The sequence below is a fragment of the Parambassis ranga genome, chromosome 21, assembly GCF_900634625.1.
Source record: "Parambassis ranga chromosome 21, fParRan2.1, whole genome shotgun sequence".
NCBI classification, from domain to species: domain Eukaryota; kingdom Metazoa; phylum Chordata; class Actinopteri; family Ambassidae; genus Parambassis; species Parambassis ranga.
This window is the reverse complement of record NC_041041.1, coordinates 19,407,483-19,413,482: the sequence shown is the minus strand read 5'-3', so window position 1 is coordinate 19,413,482 and position 6,000 is coordinate 19,407,483.

Genomic DNA, 6,000 nt, shown 5'->3' with positions numbered 1-6,000 from the left:
ATTAGCCAGAAGTGTGTGTGTGTCATATGTGAGAGAAAGAAGGAGAGAGATGGAAACACAAGATCTACTTTAGTTTATAAGTGCATGCATAAGGTGCTAGGTCATATTTTCACTCTTTTTTTGGTCCAATTAACACCTGCTAACTATATCAGACAGATATGTGTGAGATTCAGATCCCAAATATTTGGTCAAGATTTTACCATTTCCATCTAAGACCCCATTCAAACTGAGAAAATCAATCCAGCTAGAGCAGGATTCGGGCCGTATCTGGATATATCTGGATAGTTTTTTTTTTGAGTCTAAACATTGTGAATCGGGATGTATCTGGATTGATTTTAATCCACCTCTCGGAGGCAGGTGGATTTAAACCAATCTAGCCGGATTGGCTTTAATCTGGCTCAGGTCTGAATGTAAATGCAGCTAGTGAATCCCGGTAGCGACGTCATACTTCCGGGTTCACAGGGACAGTGTCCGGGTAGCGTACAAAATCCGTATGTCAACATCTGTTGAACTACGACAGCTTTGCCCCAACTTTATTTTTGACATGGCTACAAAGGAATAAACTGCGTTTTGAACAAAACAAAAAAACAGATACAAAAAACGAAAGAACGAACCACACAGGAGAAAAAAAAACCCATGACGCATGCATGCACACTGTCCTTCATGGACTCTTAATTTTACAAGGTGCCACCTAGCGGTTTGGAGGACAACAAACAAGCCGGGTTAAGCTGGATTGAGCACGGACACGCATGTGTGAGAGATTTGCAAATAGGTCTGAACGTATCCAGCTTAAAGGCTATCCGGATTCAATCCTACTCTAGCTGGATTGACTTTCTCCAGTGTGAACGGAGCCTAAAAGAGCCTTATTTGACAGTCACATAAAAGATAAAACAAAACAAAAAACTGATTGCCTTGTAAAGCCACTTGGAATTTACAAAACTAAATCTAATTTAACTGGTAGAAGTGTTGAAAATCACATCTTATTTCCATTTCCTTGTGTACTGGCCACATTCTGCCTCTGTGTTCCGTTAATAAAAACGTGTGTCTTGATCTGTAGTCTGATAGAAGTTAGACTTGTAGATGTCATGGTTTCAGCCAGGTCTTTTATTTTGTAGTTCATTTTCTGTTTGTATTAGTTCTAGTTTTACTAGTCACTTCCTGTCTTATTTTGAAACTCGATCTTCCCCTTGTGTTTCAGTTCTGTTTACTTCCCTTCCTCATGTGTGCTCCCTTCCCCCTCCTGTGATTACCTGCTCTGCCCTAATGTGCTTCACTTGTGTCCAATTGTCTTCCCGCCCTCCTGTGTATAAAGCCTGTGTGTTTCCTGCCCCTTGTTGCCAGTTCGTTTTGTGAGTCTTCCATGCGACACAGCCGTCCAAGTAGCCTTTCTGCTCTTGTGATTTTGCCCTACGTGTTCTCGAGTAAGTTTTGGATTCTTGTGTTTTTTCCCTACGTGTTTTCGAGTAAGTTTTGGATTCTCTTGTGCGTGACTTGTTTTTTTGGATTTGACTACTGTTTTTTTGCCTTTGCCTTTTGGATACCTTTGCCACGTTGACTGATCACCCTGGCTTATATTAAAGGAACTGAGTTTGTTTTCACCTCCGGCTAAGTCTGCATTTGTGTCCGCCATCTCACAACCCCTGACATTACGAACTGGCCAGTAAAGGACGCAGCAGACATGCAAGAGGTCGGAGCGGCTATTAAAAGCCGAAGCCTTCAGTGGGCACCGTTTAAAATGGTGCGCCTCTGGAGCCAGGTTTACCGGCTTAGGGAAACTGTCCAGGCCGAGTTAAGCCTGTTGGACAACCTGCCCTCACCTCCCACAGACGAGAAGGAGATGTGGCGGATGGTTAACCGCAGGGTTTTCCTGCTTCAGCAACTGGGGACATTGTGGAACTGGAAAGAGCTACTGAAAGCTGGCATGGACCAAGCGCTGAGCACAGAGCCTTGGCTCCACATCCATTACATCGGGGCGTTCCAGGAAATGGAGGAGTTCACTGCTCCTGTGGCCCCCTTTCTGCCCTCCTGGTTTCCCAGTCTCCAGTCGACGCCGTTCTCCCCAGTGCCGCCTGGGGGTGGGCTCCCGATGACGTCACCACTTCCGGTTCCGCCCGGAGGCGGGCTCCCAATGACGTCACCACTTCCGGTTCCGCCCGGAGGCGGGCTCCAGACGGCGTCGCCACTTCCGGTTCCGCACGGAGGCGGGCTCCAGACGGCGTCGCTCCTCCCGTCTCGGCCAGAGGGCGGGCTCCAGACGGCGTCGCTCCTCCCGTCTCGGCCAGAGGGCGGGCTCCAGACATCGCCACCTGCCCCTGAAACCTCCAGTGCCCCCCGCAGAGGACTTCCTGCCAAGACTGGAGTGGCAGAGACACTGGAGGCCACCTGTCTGGATGCAGGGGGTGCATCCAGCCTTGACCTTGGAGGGCCATCTGTTCTGGGTCCACGCCCTGACCCAGAGGGACCCTCAGCCCCAGCGACTGATTCTGTCACTGGGGAACCCCCAACTCCAGTTTCTAGTCCTCAGCCTGGTGGGGTTCCGTCCCCGGCTTCCTGTCCTGACCCCGGTGGTCCACCGCTCCCGAGTCCCTGTTCCGACCCCGGTGGTCCACCGCTCCCGAGTCCCTGTTCCGACCCCGGCGGTCCACCGCTCCCGAGTCCCTGTTCCGACCCCGGTGGTCCTTCGCCTCTGGTCTTCAGTTCCGACGCCGGTGGTCCTTCGCCTCTGGTCTTCAGTCCCGACGCCGGTGGTCCTCCCTCAGTTCTGGTTTCCTGTCCGGACCCCGGAGGGTCCTTGGCTCTGGTTTCCTGTCGGGACCCTGGTGGGCCCCCTGCTCTGGTTTCCTGTCGGGACCCTGGAGGGTCCCCTGCTCTGGCTTCCAGTCTGGACCCTGGAGGGTCTTCTGCCTCGTCTTCGGTTCTGGCTTCCTGTCTGGACCCTGGAGGGTCTTCTGCCTCGTCTTCGGTTCTGGCTTCCTGTCTGGACCCTGGAGGGTCTTCTGCCTCGTCTTCGGTTCTGGCTTCCAGTCTGGACCCTGGAGGGTCTTCTGCCTCGTCTTCGGCTCTGGCTTCCAGTCTGGACCCTGGAGGGTCTTCTGCTCCAGCGACGGTCTCCAGTCTGGACCCTGGAGGGTCTTCTGCCTCGTCTTCGGCTCTGGCTTCCTGTCCGGACCCTGAAGGGTCTTCTGCCTCGTCCTCGCCGGCGTTCTGCCCTGACCCTGGTGGGTCAGCCTCATCGTCTCTGCCGACCTTCTGCCCGGACCCGGGAGGGTCAGCCTCATCGTCTCTGCCGACCTTCTGCCCTGACCCTGGTGGGTCAGCCTCATCGTCTCCGCCGACCTTCTGCCCTGACCCTGGTGGGTCAGCCTCATCGTCTCCGCCGACCTTCTGCCCTGACCCTGGTGGGTCAGACTCATCGTCTCCGCCGACCTTCTGCCCTGACCCTGGAGGGTCAGCCTCCTCGTCTGGTGGGTCAGCCTCCTCATCTCCGCCGACCTTCTGCCCTGAACCTGGTAGGTCAGCCCCATCGTCTTCGCTGGTCTTCTGCCCGGACCCAGGAGGGTCTGCCTCGCCTTCCTCGCTGATCTTCTGCCTGGACCCAGGAGGGTCCGCAACTCCATCGCTGGTGGTCTTCCGCCCGGACCCAGGAAGGTCCGTCGTCTCGTCCTCGCTGGTGGTCTTCCGCCCGGACCCTGGAGGGTCCGCGTCTCCATCGCTGGTGGTCTTCCGCCCGGACCCTGGAGGGTCCGCGTCTCCATCACTGGTGGTTTTTCGCCCGGACCCTGGAGGGTCCGTGTCTCCATCGCTGGTGGTCTTCCGCCCGGACCCAGGAGGGTCCGTCGTCTCGTCATCGCTGGTGGTCTTCCGCCCGGACCCTGGAGGGTCCGCGTCTCCATCTCTGTTGTTTTTCCGCCCGGACCCTGGAGGGGCCGCGTCTCCATCTCTGTTGTTTTCCCGCCCGGATCCTGGAGGGGCCGCGTCTCTATCTCTGTTGTTCTTCCGCCCAGACCCTGGAGGGTCTGCAACCTCGTCTCTGGTGTTCCCCCGCCGTTTCTCTCGACCCTGGGAAATCCCGGCCTTCTCAGCCTCTGGCCTTGCTCTCTGAGCCCCCCCAGACTTCGTCACGCTGGGTCTCTACCCAGTTTTCCGAGTTTTTGTTTTCTGGACCCTTATTAGACTGATTTTTTGCTCCCTGTATTTTTGTTCAGACTCGTGGTTTCTAGTGGAACGTCTGGGAGCCGTTCCTTGAGGGGGGGGGGGTACTGTCATGGTTTCAGCCAGGTCTTTTATTTTGTAGTTCATTTTCTGTTTGTATTAGTTCTAGTTTTACTAGTCACTTCCTGTCTTATTTTGAAACTCGATCTTCCCCTTGTGTTTCAGTTCTGTTTACTTCCCTTCCTCATGTGTGCTCCCTTCCCCCTCCTGTGATTACCTGCTCCGCCCTAATGTGCTTCACCTGTGTCCAATTGTCTTCCCGCCCTCCTGTGTATAAAGCCTGTGTGTTTCCTGCCCCTTGTTGCCAGTTCGTTTTGTGAGTCTTCCATGCGACACAGCCGTCCAAGTAGCCTTTCTGCTCTTGTGATTTTTCCCTACGTGTTCTCGAGTAAGTTTTGGATTCTTGTGTTTTTTCCCTACGTGTTTTCGAGTAAGTTTTGGATTCTCTTGTGCGTGACTTGTTTTTTTGGATTTGACTACTGTTTTTTGCCTTTGCCTTTTGGATACCTTTGCCACGTTGACTGATCACCCGTGTACCGAACCCTGGCTTATATTAAAGGAACTGAGTTTGTTTTCACCTCCGGCTAAGTCTGCATTTGTGTCCGCCATCTCACAACCCCTGACAGTAGACTTGTTTACTATGAGAACTAGAGACCGTCACACCATGACAATGACTCAAAATTCGAAACTTTTTGCGCCAAAATGTGCATGAGTAAAATTAATGCTTAACCCTAAAACCACAGTCTCCTCTGTGCAAGTCAGCATTATTTTCATCATAAAGCTAATTGAATGCTTAAAGTAACAATATATGGTGACACATAGCCAACAAAAATTCTGCCGCACAACACAAACAATGAAGAGATGCCCCCATTAGATCTATTGAGTGATACAAGACGAGGTGTGTGTCCGAATATGTTAGCAGAAAACACGCACACAGAACTCCTCCAGATACAGATTAATTAATGTCTTTCTATTGTTGCAGGGTCCTGTAGTATTTTTTTCAATTCCTAACAAATTAATCTGTCCATTCATCAATGCATCCATCCATTCATCAATCTATCCATCCATCCATCCATACAAGACAAGTCCAGAACTCCCAGTGGTCCTATAAATGGTTTTTATTCTGCACTGGATAGAAGCAAGGGTAGTACATGTGTAACACATTGAAGATCTCTGCAGGGACCTGGGATGATCGATAGGGCTACTGTTCCTCGCGCATGTGTCAGAGCATGAAGTGGAAGGGTCTATTGACAGCATGTTATTCTTTTCACTGTGCAGTGGGATATGGGGTCTGACCATTTGTGTGTGTGTGTGTACATGTGTGTATGGGGATTGGGGTTTAGGGGTGTGGACAGAGTGTGGCTGATCGAAATCTCCCCTGTTGACAAGTTCTAGAATTGATCTCTGGCCCTGCTACAAACCACACACACATACTCACACACACACACACACGCATGTGAACGCACACACACACCAGACCAAACTGCAGGATGTAGGAAAAATCTTTCAGTAACATGTAACATGTGGAGCACACATGCAGGGCATTTATTTTGTTAATATAGTTTATTGACACGATCCTAATGTTTAGAATGCAGCAGAGATGCAGCGTTATTGGAGACACTGATTTCAATAAAAGACCGATTGTATCCTTTGCTGCATAAAAATGTAAGTTCAGTCTTTTGTCAGATTATTATTCAGTGCACATGATTTCCATAATGGACTTCTGTGGGTTATGTGCTCACAAGGAAGGTAGGTGGAATTACATAAATGAGATCTAATAACACCTAC